At 40.1% G+C, this 13,538-nt stretch overlaps 2 pseudogenes; both read right to left on the bottom strand.

Annotated features, from left to right (window-relative positions):
- LOC127676347 (ubiquitin-conjugating enzyme E2 G1-like) overlaps positions 1-13,538 on the bottom strand; it is a 1,073,095-nt pseudogene that overhangs the window by 89,004 nt on the left and 970,553 nt on the right.
- Positions 1-13,538, bottom strand: part of LOC127685088 (uncharacterized) — a 251,676-nt pseudogene that overhangs the window by 25,649 nt on the left and 212,489 nt on the right.

The raw sequence follows: 13,538 nt of genomic DNA, 5'->3' as shown, positions 1-13,538 counted from the left end.
TTTAACCTGTCTGTCTATCCCTTGGTTCATTCTATTCTTAACATTCGAGAGGGATTATACTTCTCCAATACTTCCTTCAGAGGGTGTCAATGGGACTGATAAGAAAACATGTCACACTGAGAAAAAAAAACAACTGGGCATATACAGCTGATCATGATCTCCCTTGGTTTAGGATCTACCGGATTAATTCATACTTGCTTGCTACTGTACTTCATTGCTGTTCATAATTTCACTTCTAGGGATGAATGTTTGATTCACTATTTATTCCTAGGACTTTTAAATTGATAAGTTAAAACAAGATCTCAAACATAAACAGACAAAAGGCTATGACCTCCATTTTTTTTTATTCCTCCCTGCTTCAGTTGAGGTCTAGCCTCGTGCAGGTAAAACAGGTAAATTGTTTACTGACCCATTCAAACCCCAGCAGACTAAGAACAAGCTCCCAGGGGGTTTTGTGTAGACTTTGAACACAAAATATGGTCATAATCAACTGTGGCAAAATTGAGTGGAAAGCAGGCTCACAGAGCCTGTGTTAAAGATATTGCCTTAAGTACTATGGTTTTCTTCTCAATAAAATCAGTAACACCATGCATTTTCCCCGGTAACATTGAAAATACAAGACTAACTTCAGTAGTGAGAAAAAATTACATGGATATGGATATATTCTTCATACTGATTCATGCTCTGCTTCAGACCAGCATCTCAAGGTTCTAAATCACTAAGGAGACCCAGGCTCCCCAAATGAAAAGCACAATGGTAAACTCACCCATCATGTCAAGAGCAACAATGGAAAAACAGTGATTTCTTCCTTCTTCCTTTTATCTGTCTGTCTGTCTGCCTGCCTGCCTGTCTGCCTACTTACCTATCTATCTAGACAGGTTCTCTCTATGTGACGTAACCTGGACTTGAACTCATGAGCCTCTTACCTCAGCTCTTTGAGTGTTGAGATTAGAGATGGACACCAGGGTTCCCAGTTGGGACTTCTATTTTTTACTGTGAGGTCATCTGCAGCAACGTTTATACTCTTTGATTTGGGTGACAGCACAGGGACATGACTATTCATCCTTAGAGTCTTCTAAATCTTAGGAATATTCCTCCAAACTCTACCCAAGGTTGTAGCTTATTGTTAATAACAAAGGTATATTTCTGTCTCTTGATTAGGTTAAAGGTAAAGAATGTAAGTTTATCAAAGTTGCCTATGCTCCTTAGACTTTGCTGCCAGTCTTTACAAATCAAGGAAGAAACTTGGACATTTCTTCAAATAAGCCTTTGTTGTTAGAGATAATTGTTTTAGGCTTGCACAAGATAAAGGCAGTTGGTATCCCAGCATGCATGGGGGCAGGTAACACAAGCTCTCAGCCCTGACTAGGTTGCTGCTCACAGAGGGTGTTTGCTAAGAGAGGGAGATTTGGTATAATTTTACAAATGTAGTATGTGATAAGTTAAACATGCTCCAATAGATGATCCCTACTTGTGTAGTAATGGGCAGCACTAAGTGGATTTAGTGAAATATTAAAAATTAAATAAATAAACAATTGAGATATGAAGTTGGGAAGGGGATGGGAGAGTAGAGACATTGTAGGAACGAGGTGGTGAATAAGTAGAAAACTCAGATACCAGTGACAGATGCCAGAACTTGGACAAACAGTAACCAGAGGATGTCGCAGGACCATGCACTGAACCTTCTGTTCTGCTTCTATTCCAAAAGCCACATTTACTTTGAAGAGAGGGAAATCCACCAGAGCAAAGCTCATCCAGGTAATCTGAGAGCCTAGCTAGAGCTGAGCGCACTTGACACAACCTGTGTGAGTTTAAGCGCCAGCCACTGTTTTCTTTTGGCACATAGGTACATAAGGCACAATTTATCCCATCACATCCCTAGGATAATCCAACTTTTTCACCACTTCTCTGTTTAGTAATGTCAACGGTCATACACTGACTTTAAAGATATAAGGAAACAATACATCTCTAAGGGTCTGTAATTTTTCTCTGGTTTTTATGTGCACTCATGTGGATTCCTAGGGAAAGAGTCCTTTTATCTGAAATTTTATACACATATACGTGTGTGTGTGTGTGTGTGTGTGTGTGTGTGTGTGTGTGTGTGTTTATTATTCATATCAAGGAAATTTTTCATTATACCATGTTACGACATTTATTCTCTTACAAGTTATTTTTTAATTTTTTCTTCTTTTCCTCTAAATTATGTTTATAAGCATCATTTTAAAAATAATTTCTGCATGTGCATAACATTGGGTTTTTTTCTAGAAAGTTACATAGCAAGAGGCATGGAGTTTTGAAAGGCTCCTTAAAGCATCATCATGCTGTGTGCCTTTAGTTCTGGCATGCTCGTACATGTGCAAACACTGACCTTACTGAGACAGTGGATCCCTTACACACACCATACCACTCACCTCACGTGAACATTACCAGACAAGCACTTGTACCTTTATTTCTCTGGCACTGGGGTACAAAATGGTTATATCCCTTGCCTCAAAATTCAATTGCAAAGTGAAATAGCTGGGGTCAAACACAGGATTATAGTACCCATGCTTATAAAGTCAAAACACATAAGAAGGAAAGGTCAATCCAGGGAGGGGTAATTTTGGCTACATACCTCATATAATTCAATAATGATATTTCCCATTAGACCTCGGCCACTCTTAATGTTCTCCATAGCCAGGGTAAAGTAGATCCCACGTGTGTCTGAGATGTAGAGGTTGTAGGTGTCATTCTGGTTCCACTCTTGGACAGCTGCAAACACTTGGTTCTCATCTGTACTGATGATGTGCATGTCCTATAATGAGACAGATGGCCTGTAAGAAAGTAGAGCGCCGTACCCTTGTTTCCCACTGGGACCTCAGGTAATTCCGGTGACTTGTGAAATGGTTGAGGGAAATCTTGAGTTATAGGCTATGTTAAGCAGTTCTGCGTTGGACCAAGGCTATAAATTGTGAGCATCATGATTTCCATTCCTTGCTAAGTGACAGGAAGATGGCTGTAAGGGGCTTTTGTGGGTACCATTTCCCATGGTTCCAAGGGATTTGCCCCTGCTCATTTTTTAGGTTTATGTCTGGAATTTAGTGTTAGTGCTAACAGAGGCATCTAGCCATCTAGGAGGACACTCAGACATGTGGAGCAGCAGGCCCCATTCCATATTTGGATCTTCACTTATGGTTTTAAATCTTGTAGCTTACTGCTTTCCTTAGGAATGCTCAGTATCATGTGGTGCCAATGAGGCAAGTAGATCCGGCCATATACCTCCAACCTCAGGTAACAAAGCATGGGCATGAGTCAATTAGTTGTATGTCCGGGAGTGCTGTGTGTTATTTCAGTGAAGCTAATGGAGAGCCTGCTGAAAATGAGATTAAAAAAATTATGCTTGTCCAGTAATCACAGTCATCCAGGAACTTGGTGCCCTGGGTCTTACTAAAAACACTGCTGCTACGAGACAAGTTGCTGACAAACATATTGGCCACCACGAATTTCAATTTTCTTCCCAAAGAGTGAAAATAAAAGTGCCTAGTACTTGGGCACTATTCTTTCATTCAGTTTTTTTTTTTCAATTAAAGGTCAAATAATCCTCTGATAGAGACAGGATGATTATCATCATTTTCTGGAGCAAACTAAGACACATAGAGGCTCACCGAACTGCTCTAAATTACACAGATAGTAAGTGACAGAACCAGACTGGGACTACCTGAGGGTCCGATTGACATAATGGTGAGCTTCATTTGAATGTGTAATTTCCAGATCAGTAATTTTTTCTTTTTGTATCTTTCACTTATTCTTCTCTCACATATTACATCCCAACCTCAATATTCTGTCTCTCTACTCCTCAGTTCCTGTGCTATCTCCCCTCTCCCAGATACACTTCTCCTCTGTTTCCCTTCAGAACAAAAAGCAGGCTGCCCAGGAATGTCAACCGAACATGGTATAACAAGTTATAGTAGACTAGGCACAAACAGTCATATCAAGACAAGTTGTCAATGACTTTACACTAGCAACCAGTACAGTAAAGACTGACTGCAGGTGTCAGTTTGGCCTGTATGAAAACTTGATTCTATAAGTAACTCAGTAGATGTGGCACCATTATATATGTGCCCTGAATAAATCTATATTCTAATGGCTGGCTCCTTATAGGCTAGCTTTACGTACACAGTCCTTGCATTCATTTTAGTTTCTAATCCTGGCCTGTATTATTCCTAAAATCCAATCAAATTGTTCACAATTCAAAACTAGTTTATAAAAACCATATTTCATACACACTAATCACCATAGAATAATGGCACATTCAAGTCCATACCAAAAGGATATACATTTTTCAGGAGGACATGTTGGCATGGTTAAACATCTGTCTAAAGTGATGGCATTAAAATGTATAAATACCGTATGCATGCCATGTAACTGGTCACAGATGGAGAGCCACACTTGTATCTGTAAAGCGCATTGGTAGCAGCAGCATCAGTAACCACAGCAGGTAGGAAATTACTAATCAGGCAAAGTCTACCTTTCCCAGAGCCCATTTCAAGTTGAAAAGAACAACAGGGTCTTTAATGTCAGCACTGTAGTCGGCCCCTCTCCCATTCTATTGAGGAATAGGCCATATGATCTTGAAAACTGGAAGGCAGGCAAACAAATTCTAGACATTTAACTAGAGGCCATTTGTCAGTAGCCTCTAGCCTTGAACTTTCTAGGTCATCTTGACTCAGACTTAACTTGCTCATTGGTGCTTATATATCTTATAGAATTACAGGTTCCTGCTGAACTGCTTTAAAATAGAAAGAAAGTTTACTTCTACAAACCATGGGATGAAATCGTGTTGTGTCGATATGGAATGAATGCCTGAGAACCCAGTAGGAGAGGAAAGAACAGCTGCAGGAAATCCGAATTAAATTCACTTACCCTGATAAAAATGCAATAGAAATGCTTGGGTTTTCCCAGATGTTTTGGTCATAAAAATGAATGAGCTAAGTTATTTTAGACTAAACTAATATAAAGTAAGTGGAGAGAAAACAACTTGGAAATCCATGGAATGGCCAGGGTTAGAGGCAACCCGCGTTACTCTGAGTGTATATTAGGAAAATGCTATCCTGAGCTGTGGCACCTGGTGAGCAGGTCTTCAGCCTCCAGCATAAGAAGCTAAAACATCTGTCACGTATATGATTCAGTATTGCTCTCCCAAGAAGTACTTCATTTGTCAGTCATTCAGATAAAAAATGACATTACTGAGATTTAATCAAGAAACTAACTCTTTTTTTTTTTTTTGTAGTTGGAGAAGGCAAAGGTATTTTATTGGCCTCTCATATTATTAATGAGCTTTTTTTTTCATTTTTTTTATTCGATATAATTTATTTACATTTCAAATGATTTCCCCTTTTCTAGCCCCCCCACTCCCCGAAAGTCCCGCAAACCCCCTTCTCTTCCCCTGTCCTCCCACCCACCCCTTCCCACTTCCCCGTTCTGGTTGTGCTGAATACTGTAAGAAACTAACTCTTTAAGCACCATGTTGCTAAGGATATAACTTCAGTGTGATCAAAATGACTTACAGAACCTCATCGAATTTGTCATTATTTCCTCATTGAAGAGATAGGGACTTTGCTATGCTACAGGGTACAATGGTTAATATTGATAGTCAACTCCAAAGCTATAATTACCTGGGAGACAGCCCTCTGCACACACCAAAAATAGGTTATGTTGATTATGTTAGTTAACAATAAAAGACCCTGTCACTGTGGACGGTGCCATTCTTTGGGCTGGAATCCTGAGTTGGGTAGGAAGGAGAGAGTAGGCTGAGCACACACAGTTTCTACCCTTTGATTCTTGACTCTGAGTTCAATGTGACTAACTACTTCAGTCGCCTCCTATGACTTTCCCACCACAAGGAACTATAATAAAATTATAAACAAAAAAAATCCCCCTTTCTATTAAGTTACTTCTACCAGGTCACTATCACAGCAAGAGAGATAGTAACTAAGATGTTCGAGCCAGCCTTGAATTCCTGAACTCAAAACATCTTCCTACTTCTGCTTCCTAAATAGCCAGGATAAAAAGTCCTATAGTTACACCTGAATGAGTCTTCTAGGTAATCCTACAGAATCACTATGAAATGTTCTTGCAAGCCTGTACAACTTTTCAACATTGCAACATCCTCATTGTCACCTATAAAATTCTCATTAAAGAACCCCACAATTGAGTCGCAATTTTAATAGTGTCTTAAGTTCACAAAGTCATAAATTGCTTTCTATCACACCGTAGCCATCTTAAGGCTCATAAAGCCGTGGGCCACAGGTAATTCATGCTTGCATATTAACTCTTTCTAAATAGTTCATTTTAAAACAGAAATCAACAAGTAATAACCAGAATATAAAAATGTTAAGAAAAATATAGTATGAGTTAAAAATCAGTCCAACAGGGTTCTGGACTATCAGGAATATATTTTTTTTAATGGAGCTAACTTAATTGAACTAAAAAGCAAGTATTGCTTTTTTGCTTGCATGTAGAAAGAGAGCTGGTGATAGAAGGAGAACACAGAGGAGAGGAAGCATAGGAAGAAAGCATTGAAAGGGAACCTTGCTAATGCTACAACAGGTTGAAAAGCCTCAGAACAAGCACATATGTTATTCAGAAAGCATTGATCAAAAAAACCCCTACCATTTCAATGGTGATTTAAAAAAATCATACTTTTGAAAACACAACAAAAACAAAATCTGGGTCATTTGAAGTAAACACTAATGAAAATACTTCTTCCCTGTCCCTTCCTGTTCTTTGTTTATGTGTGTTTCTTTGTTTGTTTTCAATTATCCTGGGCCTCTTAAAAGTTCCACCTTAAAAGGTGGAATCTCAGTGCTGTTTTGATTTACATTTCCCTGATAACTAAGGATGCTGAACATTTCTTTGGGTGCTTTAGAGCCATTCGAGTTTCCTCAGTTGAGAATTCCCTGTTTAGCTCTGTACCCCATTTTTAATAGGGTTATTTGACTCTCTGGAGACTAACTTCTTGAGTTCTTTGTATACATTGGATATTAGCCCTCTATCAGATGTAGAGTTAGTAAAGATCTTTTCCCAATTTGTTGGTTGCCATTTTGTCTTATTGACTGTCCTTTTCCTATAGAAGCTTTGTAGTTTTATAAGGTTCCATTTGTCAATTCTTTATCTTAGAGCATAAGCTACTGGTGTTCTGTTCAGGAACTTTTCCCCTGTGCCCATGTGTTCACAATTGGTCCTCACTTTCTCCTCTATAAGCTTCAGTGTGTCTGGTTTAAAGTGTAGATCCTTGATCCACTTGGATTTGACCTTTGTACAGGAGATAAGAATGGGCCAATTTCACCTTACTTCCAGAAGATCCTGCTATACCACTCCTGGGCATATACCCAGAAGACTCCCCACCATGTAATAAGGATACATGTTCTACTATGTTCATAGCAGCCCTATTTGTAATTGCCAGATGCTGGAAAGAACCCAGGTATCCCTCAACAGAAGAGTGGATGCAAAAAATGTGGTATATCTACACAATGGAGTACTATTCAGCCATTAGAAACAATGAATTCATGAAATTCTTAGGCAAATGGATGGAACTAGAGAATATCATACTAAGTGAGGTAACCCAGACTCAAAAGGTGAATCATGGTATGCACTCACTAATAAGTGGATATTAACCTAGAAAACTGGAATACCCAAAACATAATCCACACATCAAATGAGGTACAAGAAGAAAGGAGGAGTGGCCCCTGGTTCTGGAAAGACTCAGTGAAACAGTATTCAGCAAAACCAGAACGGGGAAGTGGGAAGGGGTGGGTGGGAGGACAGGGGAAGAGAAGGGGGCTTGCGGGACTTTCGGGGAGGGGGGGGCTAGAAAAGGGGAAATCATTTGAAATGTAAATAAATTATATCGAATAAAAAAAAAAAAAAAAAAAAAAAAAAAAAAAAAAAACTACCATACCACCAAAAAACCCCAGTCAGCTTAAGGTTCAGACACGTATCACATGTATGCAGAGACAAATGCAAATTTGAATGAAAAAGTGCAATGGAGGAAAAAGAATAAACCATGATTTGAGGAAAATAAATAAAAAAAAAAAAAAAAAAAAAAAGAATGGGCCAATTTGCATTTTTCTGCATGCAGATCTCCGGTTGATCCAACACCATTTGTTAAAAATGCTGTCTTTTTTCCACTGGATGTTTTTAGCTCCTCTGTCAAGTATCAAGTGACTGTACATGTGTGGGTTCTTTTCTGGGTCGTCAATTCTATTCCATTGATCTTCCTGCCGGTCTGTATACCAATACCAAACAGTTTTTATCACTATTGCTCTGTAGTAGAACTTGAGGTCAGGGATGGTGATTCCCCCAGAAGATCTTTGACTGTGGAGAATAGTTTTTGCTATCCTGGATTTTTTGTTATTCCAGATGAATTTGAGAATTGCTCTTTCTAGATCTATGAAGAATTGATTTGGGATTTTGATGGGGATTGCATTGAATCTGTAGATTGCTTTTGACAAGATGGCCATTTTCACTATATTGATCCTGCCAATCCATGAACATGGGAGATTTTTCTACCAGTTGGAATGGCTAAGATGAAAAACTCATGGGACAGCAGATGCTGGAGAGGATGTGGGGGAAAAGGAACATTTCTCCATTGTTGGTGGGATTGCAAGCTGGTAAAAACTCTGGAAATCAGTTTGGCAATTCATCAGAAAATTAGACATAGTGCTACCTGCAGATCCAGCTATACCACTCCTGGGAATATACCTAGAAGATGCTCCTACATGTAATAAGGGAATATACCCAGAACATGCTCCACTATGTTCATAGCTGCCTTATTTATAATAACCAGAAGATGGAAAGAACCCAGATGTCCTTCAACAGAGGAATGGATACAGAAACCGTGGTATACAGTATATACACAATGGAGTACTATACAGCTATTAAAAACAATGAATTCATGAAATTCTTAGGCAAATGGATGGAAGTAGAAAGTGTCATCCTGAGCAAGGCAACCCAATCACAAAAGAACACACATGGTATGTACTCACTAATAAGCAGATGTTAGCCCAAAAGCTCAAAATAAACAAGTTACAATTCACCAAGCTCAAGAAGAAGGAGGACTTAAGTGAGGGTGCATTGGTTCCTCTAAGAAAGGGAACAAAATACTCACAGGAGCAATAAGAGAGACAATGTGTGGAGCAGAGCCTGAAGTAAAAGCCACCCAGAGACTGCCCTACCTGGGGATTCATCCAATAAACAGTTAGTAAAACCAACACTACTATGGACAAGAAGTGTATACTAAAAGGAGCATGCCATGGTTGTCTCCAGAAGGGCCCTGCCAGAGCCTTACAAATACAGAGGCTGATGCTAACAACCAACTATTAGACTGGGCATGGGGTTTCCAATGGAGGAACTGTTCTGGAGGAGCTGAAGGGGTTTACAGCCCCATGAGAAGAATGATGATTTCAGCTACCCAGATGCCCCAGGACTCCCAGGGACTGAATCATTAACCAAGGGGCACACATGGTTCTAGCCAAAAATGTGGCAGAGGAAGGCCTTGTTGGGCATCAGTAGGAGGAATGGTCATTGGTCAGGTAAAGGCTCAACAGAGGCCCCAACAAAGGGAAACGGAGAGGGGAGAGGGGGAATGTGTAGGGGAGAGGGGCATATACATGGAGGCAGGGGGAGGAGGGGTTGGAGGTCTTAGGGAAGGGGGGAAATTGGGAAAGGTTTTACCACTGGCAATGTAGATGAAGATGATAGTCAATAAAAAATGTCTTTATGAAACACCTAAATAATTAAGCATTTTTCACACTGAAGGTAGGAAGAATAATAAAAGATTTATAAAGCTACACCAGAAAGGATGTCCCCAAGAAGATGTCCTGGTGGGGATGACAGCACCTTCTTGGATCTTCCCAAACCGAACAGGATGCTACACTAAAGCAGTCAAGTGAAGAGAGTGTGGAACGCTCAGGAATCCAGGTTAAGGGCTCTGCACATATCCTCATACAAGAGATAAGAATAGATAGTCTACACAACAAAGGATTTTGTTTAGCACATATAACCTTTATTTGGCAGGAAGTATAAAGTGTGTGAAGATCGGAACTAAGGAAGTAGGTTCTTAGTGCTGTCTCTGTGCATACTAGGAAATCTACTGGGGAGAACACATGGGCAGTGTCTGACTTGTAAAACTGGCCTCTTTATTTTTAGATATCATGCTTTGCATTTGTGATTAGTGATAAAGTCATGACACGTAATTATTTGTTTATTGACTTTCTCTCTCATTAGACACTAACCTACCAGGGAGCAAAACCTCTCATGTTTATTACTTTACCTCTAGTACTTTGCAAAGTATTTGCTGTAGATTACACACAGAACAAAAGTTTACAAAGTAAATAATGGGGTATGAAATGTAAGTAAAGAGAATGAAGAGGCACAGGGAATACAGAGCAGATAATAGCTCATGTCTGCGCTTCTTAACCAACGCGTGCGAGAGGATGCACTCTGAATAGGCAGCTCAGTAAAGGGTGTGGTGAGAGATGGGCTGCAGCTGGTCATGCAGTCATCACCAATAGAAACAAAAATGGATGAAGTCACTCAGAGAACACACAAATTGTAAGAAGAATTTAAGAAGTGTTAGTACTAAGAGACAGTTAGAAGAAGGGCATATAGAAATGGAAAAAGTATGAGTATGGACTTGGGCAAGGGGCTACACCAACTATTCCAGAGACACAAATGAAAAGAAGGGTAGAGATGTCAGAGCAGGTGACACATAGGTAGTTATTTGTAAGGATGGCTGCAGGGCTTTCAAGGTCCCATGGAGTACATGGATGGGAGGACAGAGGGCAGCTAGCAGTGCATGGAAGACAGAATGGGAATGTGCAAACAGATTAGGATTACACATAAATCCTTAAGAATGGTGCCTGTGACCTAGCAGTCGTAGGTAAGGAAACAAAAATTAAATCCTTGTCACTGTTTTTGTAATAATGTTAAGGAAATAGCTTCCCCCTGCCTCATTATTCACAATGGGACTAACTACATCCTATTGACAAATTACTGCATACTCTGACACAGATAAGGAAAAACTATCGCAATCTGATACAATATCTGCAAACATTTCAGAAGGAACTGCTTTTGTTTTGTTTCATTTTACAAAAGGGCTTAATGTATCCCAGGCTGGCTTCAAACCCAGTAATGGCCAAGGCTGGCTTGGAGCTACAGATCCTCCTGGCTCGACCTCACAAGTGTTTGAATAATACACATATACCATCATGCCTTGCCGAGAATTGCTTTTAAATTTCTTCTCACTTGTTCTTTTTATTCTTATATATTTCAGTTATTTTTTTGTTGCATTGTATGTGGGTGTAATAAGTTTTTTATGTATGTGTGTTCACATGTATGTAGAAGCTTGTGAGTTAAGACAAGAATTTGATTTGAGAGTTTTTCTTCCCCAATCACTCTATACTTATTACTGAGGTAGGGTATTCTGCTAAACCCTGAATACATAGTATAGTTCCATCAACTTGCTTAAGGGGCTCCCCTGACTCTGACTCTTCAATGAGGGATTATATGTGAGCACATGTAAGGATACTAAGGATCTGAACTCTCACACTTACATGTGAAGTACTTTATCTACACAAGTTTCTCCCAAACCTCAAGATTTGCTTCTTAAAAAGAAATACAATATAAAAAGGGACCCAGGTGTGTAGCAGAACATTGAGGTGACATGGCCAAGCAACTGAAGGAGAGATTTTCTTTGAAGCCTAGTGATGCTCAGAAATGCTTCCGGGTCAGGCGGATGGCTGTCCCTTGTTGCACTGTTTGCCCAAGTTCTCAGTTGCAGGCACAAGCTTGAAGATGGGCGAAATTCAAGAAGAGAGGACAATAGAAAAGCCAGATTTAAGTTTGGTCAAGACAGATTATTAGGTGTTTTGTCCACATTTGCTTGTAGGACCACAGTTCAGCTAATCACTTATGAGAACAAGAATGTAAATATAGCCTTGTTACAGAAAAACAGGCCAGACATCTTAGTTATAGCAAGTCTCATGGAAAGCAGTTCTTTGGGGATAAGGGCCTCCCCAAACACAAAATGGAGGTGTATTCCTTAACTTTGGCTGCTTTCCAGAATCATAAGACTCAGGCAAAGTTCCTCTAGGATTTATCCCTACAACCCAAATACTGTTAGGGGAAAACGAAACACATTTTTTCCTCTCATAGAAATGACTTTTAGAATTGCAACTTAAGAAAAAAATTTAGAACCTAAGGGACCAAAACATCTATGTCAGGCTCTACTCTAAGGTGGTACAGTGACAGCCTTAAGCAATATGGAGACCAACGCTGATGGAGACACAGTTCTGCACAGCAGGCAGGTTGAGGACATTGGCATTTTTCTCCCGCTCCTTAGAGTTACTGAGCGTGTTACACTTGACACGCCATGAGCCGTTCGTTGACTCCTCACAAGGTTTCAGTGTTGCTATGCCATTTTGCTTTGAGAAGACTCAGGCTCCTGGGTAAGTGCTTGAGCTTAAAGGGACACTTCAGGTTCTGCTCCAAAGTTCAGTTGTCTCTGCCATTGCTCTTATTGTCTGCCACTAGGCTTTCTGATTGGTGCATAAGTGTCACGCCTACAGGATGAGAGTCCCAACCCAGCAAGGGAACTGCAGAAGCCTGGACAAACTACTCTTCATTTTACTAAATCTGCTCATTATTAATGTCATTCATCTCACCCTCTGCAGAATACTTGAAAGTCAAGGTCTGCATGTTCTGAACAGATAGGCTGCGAACAGAAGCATGAGGGACAGCGATAAAAGGAAACTTTTCTTTCATTTTGTTTTTACCCAACACACCTAACAGCAGCTATGGCACTGCATGGAAAGAGTCATTTCAGTCCCTTAAACAGTAGAAAGAACTAAACTGCCTTCATTCTCTCTGCCCCTAGCTCCTTAGCCGTGATTATGAAAATCTGGGCCAACGCCAGCTAATAAAATGATCGATCACCATCCAGCGGCCTTCACAGCAGTCTCATATTAATGAGAAGCCTATCTGGATGCACTTCTCCAAAGGGGTCGCATGCCTGGTTGGATACACCTCCACAATAAGTCACCATGGGGTTACTAATCATTAATGGACTGCTCTGTGTGGAAATCAATTCAGGGCCTCATTGCCTAAGGGACTGAACTATTGCTTTCCTAAGAAGTTTAAAATTTCATAAAATATGTACTCATACAGAGGTAAACATGTTTGTAAAATCCTTACAGTAGAGACATGGTTTGGAAGGTTCCTGAAACACACCTTTTAGGTAAAGGTAGGGAGACGTGCAGGCTCAGGCCTGGAGATTGGGAACCACAGCAACCTCCTGCAGGAAGATCATGGCTGAATTGTCCCTTCCTCGTCCCTTATACTGGTTTCCTAGCTGGCTTTAGACTACTTGTTGGGTACATCTTGCTGTTAGCATCCTGAACAATTTTCTGACAAAATCTACTCATAGAGAAGCCAGAGTGAAATCAGAAGCCAGCTTTCATGTTCTTCCAAAGCTATTTAATATGGGATCTGCCCTTTTC

The sequence above is a fragment of the Apodemus sylvaticus genome, chromosome 1 (genome assembly GCF_947179515.1).
Source record: "Apodemus sylvaticus chromosome 1, mApoSyl1.1, whole genome shotgun sequence".
Classification (NCBI taxonomy): domain Eukaryota; kingdom Metazoa; phylum Chordata; class Mammalia; order Rodentia; family Muridae; genus Apodemus; species Apodemus sylvaticus.
The sequence above is the reverse complement of the archived record's forward strand: the minus strand, read 5'-3'. Positions and strand labels throughout refer to the sequence as shown.